The sequence below is a fragment of the Halichoerus grypus genome, chromosome 12, assembly GCF_964656455.1.
Source record: "Halichoerus grypus chromosome 12, mHalGry1.hap1.1, whole genome shotgun sequence".
NCBI classification, from domain to species: domain Eukaryota; kingdom Metazoa; phylum Chordata; class Mammalia; order Carnivora; family Phocidae; genus Halichoerus; species Halichoerus grypus.
The window spans coordinates 36,253,756-36,267,521 of NC_135723.1; the positions used below are offsets into that span (position 1 = coordinate 36,253,756).

The window sequence follows — 13,766 nt, forward strand, 5'->3', positions numbered from 1 at the left end:
TTTTATAAAACAATACATTTATAATTTATTTATTTATAATAAGCTAATTTTATATATGATTGCTAGTTAAAGATAGTTTATTGATTGCATGCATTTATCACATGATACTCTTGAAATCACATTAAAATTATAGAAAATGAGAAAGGAGGCATAAAGGAATGGAAGAACTCAGCAAACTTTTGGAAAACAGAAAACCAGTGGCTCCCTGACATGCAGAGGGTGCCGTTTGCATTGTGGATATTGTAGGTTTACATATGGTACTGGAGTGTCTTGTCCCAAGACACTGATAATTTTCTTCTTTTTTTTTTTTTAAGGTTCTTTTTTTTTTTTTAAAGATTTTATTTATTTATTTATTTATTATTTTTTATTTTTTAAAGATTTTTTATTTATTTATTTGAGAGAGAGAGAGAATGAGAGAGAGCGAGTACATGAGAGGGGGGAGGGTCAGAGGGAGAAGCAGACTCCCTGCTGAGCAGGGAGCCCGATGCGGGACTCGATCCAGGGACTCCAGGATCATGACCCGAGCCGAAGACAGTCGCTTAACCAACTGAGCCACCCAGGCGCCCTAAAGATTTTATTTATTTATTTGAGACAGAGAGAATGAGAGAGAGAGAGCACATGAGAGGGGGGAGGGTCAGAGGGAGAAGCAGGCTCCCCGCCGAGCAGGGAGCCCGATGCGGGACTTGATCCCGGGACTCCAGGATCATGACCTGAGCCGAAGGCAGTCGCTTAACCAACTGAGCCACCCAGGCGCCCAACACTGATAATTTTCTAATAGGCAGAAGTAAAATATCTTATGAAAGAGATGCTTTCTGTAAGACTAACTAGAAGCGGGCGCCTGGGTGGCTCAGTTGGTAAGTGTCTGCCTTTGGCTCAGGTCATGATCCCAGAATCCTGGGATCAAGCCCCGCATCGGGCTCCCTGCTTCTCCCTCTCCCACTCCCCCTGCTTGTGTTCCTGCTTTCACTATCTCTTGCTCTCTGTCAAATAAATAAATAAAATCTTTAAGAAAAAAAAGGTAAAAAAAAAAAAAGACTAACTAGAAGTAAAACAACTTTTTCAAGAACTAAAGCCTGACTCTAAGTCTTTTGTGTGACTCCTGAAGTGTCTGCGCAGCTGATTCAGAAAATTGAAGAGTTTTCCTTTGTTCTTCATCCCCTCCTCAGAGCTCTGGATCCCAGCTTTGTCAGTGTATCTTCCAAGTCTGTAGTTTTTACTAACCCAACCTCTTTCCTTCGTCTCTTCATCTTAGGGGTGGTATTTACTATCTCTGTGTTACTGAAGTTCCCCCTTTGCCTTTTTGGTTCTCCAGTACTTGTCTACACAACTCACTATATTAAATCCTTTCTATTAAACTGGTATGGTTTCAATATTTCACAGACTCTCAAAGAGAATAGAAAAAGAGGGAACATTTTCCAGCTTGTTTTATGACATTAGCACTAACCTTGACAACACATAATAAGGACAATATGAAAAATTACAGGCCAACTTTACTCAAGGCAAAAATTCTAAGCATTACAAAACTAAATATTCTAAATATTATAAAAACCAGCAATATATTAAGAGAATATTTTGTGACTAAGTTGCATTTGTCCCAGAAATTGAAGGTTGGATTTTAACATTAAAGAGTTAATGTGATTTGCCACATTGAGATTAAGGAGAAAAACCATATGATCATTTCAATAGATGCAGAAGCACTTGATAAATTGCAACATTTTTCATGATTTTAGAGAGAACTTTTAGCAAACTAGGAATAGATGGGAATTTCTTTAAACTGCTAAATGGGGTCCATAAAAAAAATGTATAAATATCATACCTAGTGGTGAAACAGTGAAAGCTTTCCTTTGCTACTGGAAGCAAGAAAATGTTGCCCTGTATCATCACTTCTATTCAGTATTGTACTGGAGATCTTAGTCAGTGGCATAACGCAAGAAAAAAGGTATAAAAATTATTAAAAAATAAATAAAAATGTCATTATTCACAGATAATGTAATTATGTATGTAGGAAATCCAAGATCATCTACAGATACATTATTACAATCAATAGGAACATTAAGTAATGTTGAATATAAAGTCAATATACAAAATTCAATTTCCTTCCTTATGTTAAAAAAAAAAGAAGTTAGAAAATGAAAGTTTAAAGAGGTATCATTTACAATCAAGAAATGTCAAGTCCTTAGGAATCTAACAAAAAGTATATAAGACATCTACAGAAAAATACTACTTCATATAAGTACAAATGTAGTGAGAGATATTAGAGAAGTCCTAAATAAATGGAGTGGTATTCTTTGCAAATTGATCTATAAAGTTGGTCTTTTTTTTTTTTTTTTTTAAAGATTTTACCCATTTATTCGATAGAGCGAGAGAGCACAAGCAGGGGGAGCAGCAGAGGGAGAGGGAGAAGCAGACTCCCCGCTGAGCAGGGAGCTGGACATGGGGCTCGATCCCAGGACCCTGGGATCATGACCCGAGCCGAAGGCAGATGCTCAACCATCTGAGCCACCCAGGTGCCCCTATAAATTCAATCTTACTATAAATTCAATTCTAACCTTATTTTTGTGGAATTTAAGAAGCTGATTCTTAAAAGTCTTTGGACAAAGGGCCAAGAAGAGTCATGATATGCTTAAAAAAGGAAAACCAGGTAGAGGGTTTGTTTGTTGAATATGAAGACTTCTTATGAGGCTGTAGTAACTAAGGTGATATGGTTCTGGTACAAGAATATTCAAATAGATCAATAGAATATATAGAAAGCCCAGAAACAGACATTTGATTATGACATATGGATACTTGGTTTTTGAAAAATATGGGACTTCAGAGCATTGAAAAAAAGGTAGTCTTTTCAATAATGATGCTAGAACAACTGGACAGTTAGTACACTGTAAAATATGTCTGAAAGATATATCCAAATCCAATCACAACAAGAAAGTTTCCTTAATCAAAACTGCCAAGAAAGGCTTAGAACTGAAACAGAACCTGATAGAAGGGCTTCAGAAATGTGTGGACATATACAAGTGCCTTTTCGTCTTCTCTGTGGCCAACACAGAGGAACAGCAAGCTGAAAGACATCACATCACAACACCTGGAAGCACAGCCAGATGTTCTTTGGCAAAAACAAGGTGATGATGGTGGCCTTGGGTCGAAGCCCATCTGACGAGTACAAAGACAACCGGCATCAGGTCAGCAAGAAGTTGAGGGGTGAGGGTCAGTCTCCTTTTCACCAACCGCACGAGGGAGGAAGTGAATGAGTGGTTTACAAAATATACGGAAATGGACTTCGCTCGAGCTGGAAACAAAGCAACTTTCACTGTGACCCCTGGAGCAGTTCCCCCACTCCATGGATCTTCAAGAGAGGCGTGATGACCCTGCTGTCCAACAATGAGGTGTGCAGGGAGGGTGATGTGCTGACCCCAGAGCAGGCCCATGTGCTGAAGCTTTTCGGGTATGAGATGGCTAAATTCAAAGTTGCCATCAAATACATGTGGGATGTGCAGTCCAGAAGTTTCCAGCAGATGGGAGATGACCTGCCCGAAAGTGCGTCCTAGTAGGCAGAAGAATTGGGCTCGGGGGGCGGGGGAGAAAAAGGCTGACAGGCACTTGGGGCCCAGACGTGTGGGACTGCCATCCTGCGGGCCAAACAGCAGCGAGGGCGAGAGGGACAGATTGCTTTTCTGTAAGGAATAAAACTGTCTGCAGGGTGGCTCCCTGTGAACAGCAAAGAGGACTTTTCCTACAGGGTTCCTTTTGTTCACCTTGAGCCAGCTTTCAGCACTGGTTCCTGCATGATGGTTGGGGACGTGAGAGCCACCATCAGAGCTGGGGCTTCTCTCCTCTGGTCTTTGTGCCCCTACTGGAAATGGGGTTTGTCAAAGAATAGAGGAACCCTGGCCACCCTTCCTACCCTTTTCTTTCTTTCCCCCTTCCCCCTGCGCCATTCCCCACCCACACCAGGGCCAGAAGTCTTAGATGACAAGACAGGATGCTTTCACTAAGACAAGAGAAAAGCCACTTCTGAAACCCAGAGCAGATATTAAAACTGTTCCACAGGAGGGAAAAAAAGGGAGGGGAAGGAAAAATTAAAAAGTCAATAAAATAAGATATATCCAAATGTAGTAAAGATAGAGAAGGAGATGGAAAATATAAAGAGAAGGAGTAACATATATTTAATTAGAGTTCCAGAAGGAGAAAGTGGACATAATTGAGCAAAGGCAATATTTAAAGAAATACTGGCTATGGATCCTCCAGAACTAATGAAAAATATGAATCAAGAGATCCATGATATACAACATATCCAAGCAGGATTAATAAAAAGAAGTGTCATTCTAAAACTACAGAACAGTAGAAACAATGAACAAATCATGAGAGCAGTCAGAGAGAAGGGAAGGAACACCTATAGAGGAATGACAAGATGAGAACAGATGTCCTAGCAAATTAAGTGAAAGCTAGAGGACAGTGGAATAACTTATTCAAAATATTGACAGAAAGCCCCTATCAACCTTGAATTGGGATCCAGCCAAATTATCATTCAAAAATAAAAGGAAGAGAAAAACATTTACAGATAAACAAAACTGGGAACTTCTACCACCAAGAGACTTGCTCAAAAGGAACTTCTAAAAGATATACTTTAAGAGGAAAAAGATACCAGAGGATGGTCTGAAATTCAAGATGGAATAGTGAGCAAGTAAAATGGTAGTCACATACGTAAATTCAAAGAAATAATGGTCTATATAAAACAATAACAGTGCTTCATGTATGGCATTTAAAAAGAGCTGGAATATTAGGAACAATGTATGAGTCAAGAATCTCCTTTAATATTACAGAGGATAATGATAACTGCAGTGCAGAGACCTTTGCCAAGTGATTAAAGTCAACATCATCACTACATTATGTACTTCAAGATATAGAGGACTGAGAAGGGCTAATCACTTTGTGGTTTTCTTGCCAAAAATGCATAACCTCAATCCAATTAGGAAAAGACATCAGACAAATCCAAATTGAGGGACATTCTGCAAAATAACTGATCAGTTCTCTTCAAAAATGTTGAGGACATAAAAGACAAAGAAAGACTCAGAAACTGTCACAGATTGTAGGAGACTAAGGAGACGTGACAACAATTTTATATGAGATCCTGGGTTAGACCTCTGGTACAGAAAAAAAAAATTACTGTAAAAATGTAAATTTCAAATAAAGTCCATAGTTTAGTTAGTAGTATTATACCAATGTAAATATTGCAACTTCTCTGTAAATCTAAAATTATTTCAAAATAAAATAAAAACAAAACCTGAGCTAAAATGTTCTAAAGTCTTTTTTATGTGAGGTAGATGAGAAGTTGTTCAGCTTTAAGAATGTGTTGGGCATGCTTGATAAAATTTGATAAATTTTTAAGAGTTATTAACAATAAAAATAGAGGGAATAGATACCAGACTTATAAAGAGAAAAACTTTAAGATGAAATACACAAAAGAAGAAGAACAATAACAATATTTAGAGAGATTTTTTAAGTAAAAAAGGAGAGGAAGAAATTAGAAAAAAATTTAAAAGAAAGTATAAACAAGTCCAAATATAATCAAAATAAATGTGAATGGACTAAATAACCAATTAAAAGTCAGATAAAAAAAAAAACCCAAGTGCTATTTATGAAAGATGACTCTAAAGCATAAGATCACAGAAAGGTTGAAATTAAATGGAGGAACCCATGTTATATATGGACCTTGATTTATGACAAAGGTGGCACTAAGATCACTGTGGAAAGTATGGCTTTTGATTCTGGGTCAACTAGGAATCCATATAGAAAGAAAAAGATATTTGACCCCTATCTTGCCATCCACAAAAATCAATTTTAAGTGGACTATAGATTTAAATGTGAAAAGTAAAACAATGAGAAGACATTAGGATAGAGAATGAATTAAGTGAACAGAAAAAATATTGTAATAGTAACAGATTGGAAATAACATAAATGTCCATAGTAGGAAACATATTAATAAATTATCTTCTATCCATGCATAGAACTAACTTCAACAGAACCTTAACCACACCAGGCCAGGCTGGGGTTTAATCAACATATTTTTAGCTTTTGCTTTAATTTAATGTTAAAGATTATTAAAATTACTGTGTCCAAATCATCTCCACTCAAAGTTTCTCAAAATGTATGGCTTATGGCTTTCATTTTAACTATGGCTGAGTCAAAGCATTTGGGTGTATAATTTTCTATTTCCACAATATGTTTTGTCATATTTTAATTTCATGGTTTTTGCCATTTGTGCCTTAAGAAGTTCTTCTATATTTACTTCTCTATTGGTCAGGATCCCACAGGAGAACATGCTCCCCTCACATTGAGTAATTTGAGGAAAGTTTACCAGAGAGTTTATTTACAAAGGTAGAGTGTAGGGGAATCACAGAGGATAGTGAGCTCCACTGTTACTCCTAAGCCTGGTAGGGGACAGAGAACCCAGACAGTGCACTGTGGACAAAGGCCACCTGACTGGAGCTTGGACTTTGGATGAATAAATACAGTCAGCAGCAAGGCTGCAGCAGAGAGAGCTAGGGGAATAAATCCCCACTCTCACTCTCCTCCATTCTTATCTTCTCATGCAGCTCCCTTTTGGCTGAACCCGTATGAGGTTCAGAGAGCATGAGGGACACTGAATGCAGTCCATACAGTTTAGCCCTTTGGAGCACAAAGCAGAATCAGAGGGTGGAGATTACAAAAATGACCACAAGTTTTTCCAGTGTTTACATGTGTCCCAAGAAGTAGAGTCTATTTCCTCACCTCTTGAATCTCACTTTGGCCATGTGACTCAAACTTTGGCCAATGGGGCATTAGCAAACATGACACAAGCAGAGGTTTGAAAAGCACTCGGACACTGCACAGTTTTTGAGACCCCTACCAACTATGCAGTGTGAAGTCTAGTTAGCTTACTGGATGATAAGAGACAGTTGGCTCATTATTCCAGCTTTCAGCCAGCCAACACGCAGAAGCAGAGTGACCTAGCTGACTGTCAGCTGACCACAAATGCACGGGTGAACCCAGCCACCACTATCAGAAGAACTGCCTAGCTGAGCCAACCCCAAATGGCTTAGTCACAGAATTGGGAGCTTAAAAAAGTGTTTGCTGTGCAGCAAAGACTAACTGGTGTAAGTGGCAAATGGAATATATCCAGCACAAATGTTTAAAAAATTTATGCTTTGCCTTTCACAGTTAGTTCTTTAATCCATATGGTATGGATTATTTTGTTTATGGTATGAGGTAGGGATCTAATTTAATTTTTCTCATATGTCTAGTCAGTTGTCTCTGCAATATATTCAATAGTAAATTCTTTCTTCACTGATTTCTAATGCTGCCTCAATCATATATATGTGTAGAGCTATTTCTGGAATTTCAGTTCTATTCCTTTTATCTATTTGTCTAAGTTTGCATCAATACCACATGTTTTGATGATTTTAACTTTATAATAAATCTTGGTATCTGGTAGAGAAAGTCTTCTCCCCTTATTCTTTTTCTTCAAAATTATGATGGTTATTCTCAACCCTTTACATAGCCAGATCGATTTTAAGACCTGTGCATCAAGTTCCACAAAATGTCTTGCTTGTATTTCAATAAGAATTGAATTAAACTTGTGAACTAATTTGAGAAAGAAGTGACACATTTATGATACTGATTCTTCCTATTTAATAACATGGTATATCTCTGTTGCTATTGGGAATGATATCTGAGTTCTATGTCTTTTTTTAGTTTTTAAAATATTCATATATAGGAACACTATTGATTTTTTTTAAATATTTTTTTTTTATTTATTCATTCGAGACACAGAGATACAGAGAGAGAGAGAGAGCATGAGCAGGGGGAGAAGCAGAGGGAGGGGGAGAAGCAGACTCCCTGCTGAGCAGGGAGCTCCATGCGGGCCTCGACCCCAGGACCCTGGGATCATGACCTGAGCTGAAGGCGGACGCTTAAGCATCTGAGCCACCCAGGCACCCCAGAACACTATTGATTTTTATATGTTGATCTTGTCTCCAGCAATATGACTGGGCTGTCATATGAGTTCTAATAACTTTATACATTCTACTAGATTTTCTATAAAGACAATATTATAAATATTGGCAGTATTTATTTCTGCTTATCCAATTCTCTGACTCATTTATTGTCTTATTGCATTTGTTAAGCCCTTCAGTAAGAACAATGTGGAATAGAAGGAATGATAGCAGCTATTTTTGTCTTATTTTTTAATCTACTAATGTGGTATATTACATTAATAGGTTTTCTTTATTGAACATCTGGCATTTTGAGGGTAAATCAAACTTGGTCACGATATATTGCCTTTTAATTCACTTTTGAATTAAATGTAACAGTTACTGAGAATTTTTATACCTGTGTTATTAGTAATTTTGTTGATAATTTCCTTTTCTGTAATGTCCTTATCCAGTTTTGTTGTCAAGGTTAACCTCATAAATTGAGCTGGGTAACTTAGCCTAGTTATCTGTTTGTTGAAGTATTTTATATGTTATAGGGATAATCTGTTCCCTAAAGGTTCTGTAAAATTTTCTTTTTGATCTCTTACTCATTAGATTTGATGGTTACTGGTTTGTCCAAATTTTCTTTTTCTTTTCTTTTCTTTCTTTTTTTTTTTTTAAAGATTTTATTTATTTATTTGACAGAGAGAGAGAGAGTTAGCGAGAGCAGGAACACAAGCGGGGGAGTGGGAGAGGGAGAAGCAGGCCTCCCGCTGAGCAGGGAGCCCGATGCGGGGCTCGATCCCAGGACCCTGGGATCATGACCTGAGCCGAAGGCAGACTTTTAATGACTGAGCCACCCAGGCGCCCCCTTTTTCTTTTCAAGACATGTGGTGAAGTAACTACTTTCTCCTGGCTTCATGTTTCTATATAGAGGAAATTCTAACCCTGCAATGCCCTTGGCCTTGAGCCTTATTTCCACAGTATCTCCTCTACAAAGAAGACTTGAATACCTGATAAGCTCATCTCCTTCTGGGTTCCCCCCAGGTCTTTCTGCCTGCCAGATTTGTGTTCTAGTGAGCTGTCTTCCATAGAATAAGAGGGTTGACTACCTGTTGGGGGAGCCGAGATTGTCCATCTGTGTGATGACAAAGTAATTACGTTGAATTCAGGGGGGAACTATCACAAGTCCACTTAGCTACAGACCAAAGCCACTTTCTCTAAACTGTTTTATCAGTAATACATGTGATATTTTGACCCCCATCTGCTTGGTTATATTTAATGATAAGGAACTTGGGAGGAGAAGAAAGGGTGTTATTCTTTGACTGCTCCTCAAATGGCAACATCTGGTGCCTTGGCTGAACACTTTGAAAATAATACAACTGGAGAAATTAAGTCTCTAGGGTGGTAAGGGTTCATGGCTTATGGCTGTAGAGTTTTGACCTCAACATTTTGTAGCAGCCCAGATTGTGCTTTTGGCTTTTGTGGGGATGGCGTTTTCAGGTGGCTTAAGCCCTTGGGCCTTCTTTAGTAAGCATGGCCTACATGGGATTGTGATCTTGATGGGTTACCACAGTTTATGGTAGTTTTGTCTCCAGGTGTTTGGTTGTTTTTCTGCAAAAGGGTACTTTTTGTTTTATTTTTTTATTGTGGTAAAATATATATAAAATTTATCATTTTAATTATTTTCAAGTGTATAGTTAGTAGCATTAGGTACATTCACATCGTTGTGTAACAAGAGTGTAAGATGAAAAACTTACTAAACAAAGGCTGCTCTGGTCTCCGTGTCTGGGTACCTACAGACTGACTATGAACGCTGCATCCAGTTGGGACTGCTAATAAAGGAGAAACAGAGTCAAAGATGAGATCTCCTATTCTATTGGCCCAAATTAGTTCAAGTGCCTAACCTTGAACCAATGACTGTGGCTAGGAGTCAGAGTAATACTATTTTAGATAGTACTACATGGCTCACCCCTACAGCCAGGGGTGGCATTTGCCCACCCCAAATATCACAGGGGAAATATATATATATGCATGTATATATTTATATATACATATCTGAGAGAGCAACCCAAACCCAAAGGAAGAACAGATGCTGGAGAAGCAACTATGATGTCCCCTTTAACCACTTCTTAGAGATAACCAGTGATAAATACCATACATATTCTTTTTTTTTTTTTTTTACAAAATTGCGGCCTTACTATGCAGTATCCTTGTCTAATATGGTAACAGTAGCTATATGTGGCTATTTCAATTTAGATTAAATAAAATTACAGTTTAGCCTCTCAGTCACACAAGCCATACTTCAAATGCTTAATGTGTGTCTAGTGACCACCTTATTGAACAGAGCAGATACCGAACATTTCTAACATCACAGAATATATATATTGTAGTTAACATACCGTGATTTGAAATAAAATATTTGAAAAGCTTATCTTTCATGCCTGCAAAATATTCCACTGAAGTCTGTGTTATCATTTGTATGACCATTATGTGAACATTTTAAAGGCTGATAAATAACATTCTAAAAAGGTATAGGAGAAAGTCTTTTTCCCTTCGTCCTCACAAGCACTGAGAGACTCATTTAAAAGTAAATACTGCCAGTCGAATAGGCAAAAACAGATCCCACTCTGTTTTTATAAATATTAGTTACATTGAACAACAACCCTCTGTAATTTGTTACATATCTGAAAGACATAGGTATTAACCACAACACATTTTTATGTCCTGCAGTATCAACAAATTGTTTCCTGGAGTGTGGAATAAAGGCCACTCAACAGAGGCTAAAGCAACGCGGGACAGGGTGCACACACGCCAGAGGTGGGTATCCCGGGGGCATCAAGAGGGAGGACGTAAAGAGCTGTAGATGTTGAGGGGAAATGGGAGAAGAAAACCTGGGTTTGGCTTGTCGGGTGGCCTAAGTAATAGTGCGCTTTGCTTCACCTGGAGCCTTTCGCAGCGACTGCAACTCGGGGGGCGGGCAGGGCGGGGATGCGCTCAGGGGAGCATCCAGCACCTCGGGCGATAGCGGTGGCCTGCGGCCCCGCATTGACGCGACCCTGTGCCGCGGCGACCGTGGCCGAGCGCCTGGGATCGGCCGCGCCCCTGCGCGTTTGTGAGCTGGCCCCGGGTCACACTAGGACACCTGCGGGGAGGCGGGGGTCCTCCATTCAGTTCCCCAGGCGGGACGCGCGCAGGCGGCCACCTATGGGGCAGAGACCTCGATGTGCTCCTAGATGTGCTCCTACCGAGCTCTGTTTTCCTGCCTGCGAGGCTAACAGCAGGTGATAGAGGCATGGTGAAAATGGCACTTAGTGACGTGGAGGACCCATTTCATAGAGCCCGGCCTTTTCTGTCTCCGTTATCCATGGGGCCATTCTTCAGCGCCTGCGGGCTCCCAACCCACTAATCAGTGGGGGCTGAAGGTACGCTGCCCGGGCCCAAGAATAACCGAGCCTGCTCATCTCGGGGAGGTGGCGATTGTGCCACTGTTGAAAGGGATCGCCAACATCCGGAGGATTGGGAGATTTGCAGGCAGGAAGTCTGCCTTTGCATTTACCAGGAAAAGTACTGGGAAGTGAGTCTAGGGACAGGAGAGGTGGCTGTGCTTTGAGAAGGCTCCCGAGGTGACTGTGACTTGCCTTCTCCCATCATCTAAACAGGACAAATTGAAGCTCAAAGACTGTTTTAGTCCTAGCCTAATACAACCAAAAACACGGCATTTATCAGAAACAAAACAAAACAAAACAAAACAGGAAGTCTTTGTAGAATATGAGGAGGTAATTGAAAACCAGATATAGAGCTTTTAGAAAAAAGAAATGGAAAACTTAAAAAGGATCTTGTTTGATTTACTAATACAAATACCTAAAATATAACAAAATTGAAAAAATCAATGAGTTTTACCATGATTGAATAAAGTATTCTAAAAATGCCACTTGAATTCATTCATATCTTTTGATAAACACTATTGCATCCTGTTAGAAGGTGATGGTTTAGAATATTCTTATTAGAGTACTAAACTAACAGAAAACCTCCAAACATATTATCCATAGACTCATGTCAAAGGCTCTCCTTTCATTTGCAGAGGACCCTGTCTGCAGAGTAGGGCACTTGACCTTGGTGAGGAGTCACAGCCCTTCTGGTTATCAGGGTGGTTGGCCCACCACTTTCCCCAGCCCTTTTCCATAGCCTGCAACTGTTATCAAATTGTTTTAGTATATGGACCTCCCAAACCCTCGCATCACCACCAAATTCCAATTTGAAATTTAAAGTTGAATAATGGGCAGCAGCAGCTCTTTCTGCCCACGGGTCCTGTCCCCGTGCTTTAATAAAATCACCATTTGCACCAAAATAAATAAATAAATAAATAAATAAATAAATAAATAAAGTTGAATAATGAATGCAATTAACTTCTCAGAATTTATGAAAAGCAGTGAGGTTCCCTTTTCTATAATTCTACATGTGTAGCCTTTTCATATCCCATTCTGTGGATTGAATTTGCAAGTTGTCACCTGCCTAGTTAAGAACTTTGTGCCTAATTGAAAATACATGTAATTTGCTGGTGTTGCAGAAGTCTATGTTTTGTCTTTTTTTCTAAACTGAGATATAATTGACATATAACATTAGTTTCTGGTGTACAAAATAATGGTTTGATATTTGTATATGTTGCAAAATGATTTACGACACTAAGTCTAGTTAACATCCATCCCCATAAGGTTACAAAAATCTTTTTCCTGTGAAGAGAACTTTTAAGATCTACTCTTTTAGCAAATTTCAAATATACAATAGTATTAACTATAGTCACCATGCTGTACATTGTATTCCCATGACTTATTTATAACTGGAAGTCTGTACCTTTTAGACTGCCTTCACGCATTTCACCCACTCCTCACCCCCTGCCTCTGGCAACCATCAATCTGTTCTCCCCATCTATGAGCTTGTTTTTGTTGTTTTTTAGATTCCACATGTAAGTGAGATCATATGGTGTTTTTGTTTCTCTGTCTGACTTACTTCACTTAGCATAATGCCCTCAAGGTCCATCCATGTTATAGCAAATGGTAAGATTTCTTTTTCATGGCTAAATAATATTCCATTGTAAAAATATAAAAATATGGCACTTTTTTTCCTATCCATTCATGGACACTTAGGTTGTTGCTGTGTCTTGGCTACTGTAAATAATGCTGCAGTGAATATGGGGGTACATGTATTTTTTTTGAGTTAGTATTTTCATTTCTTTTGGATAAATACCCAGATATGGAATTGCTAGATCATATGATAGTTCTATTTGTAATTTTTTGAGGAACCTCCATACTGTTTTCCATAGTGGCTACACCAGTTTACATTTCTACCAGCAGTGCACAAGAGTTCCCTTTTCTCCATACCTTTGTCAACACTTATAATTTCTTTTCTTTTTGATACTAGCCACTGTAACAGGTATGAGGTGAGATCTATTGTGATTTTGATTTGCACTTCCCTGATGATTAATGATGTTGAGCACCTTTTTATGTGCCTGTTAGCCATTTGTATGTTTTTGGGAAAATGTCTATTCAGATCCTCTGTCCATTTTTAAATCATATATATATATATATTTTTTTTTTTTTTTTTTGCTATTGAGTTGTAGGAGTCCTTTATATATTTTGGATATTGAGCCCCTTATCAGATATATAACTTGCAAATATTTTCTTCCATCCCATGGGTTGCCTGTTCATTTTGTTTATGGTTTCCTTTGCTATGCAAGTTTTAATTTGATATAGTCCCATGTTTATTTTTGGTTTTTGCTGCCTTTGCTTTTGGTGTCAAATCCAACAAGGCACCCAAGAC

The 13,766-nt window shown here is 38.7% G+C and overlaps 1 long non-coding RNA gene and 1 pseudogene across 1 annotated transcript in view; both read left to right on the forward strand.

Moving 5' to 3' along the window:
- The window catches only part of LOC118549096 (uncharacterized), an 87,124-nt gene that overhangs the window by 36,140 nt on the left and 37,218 nt on the right, over positions 1-13,766 (forward strand). The window contains exon 3 of the long non-coding RNA XR_013442751.1: positions 10,680-10,766. This is a non-coding gene — a long non-coding RNA (uncharacterized LOC118549096). The remainder of the gene's footprint in view (positions 1-10,679; positions 10,767-13,766) is intronic.
- Positions 1,865-3,542, forward strand: LOC118549024 (mRNA turnover protein 4 homolog pseudogene; annotated as a pseudogene).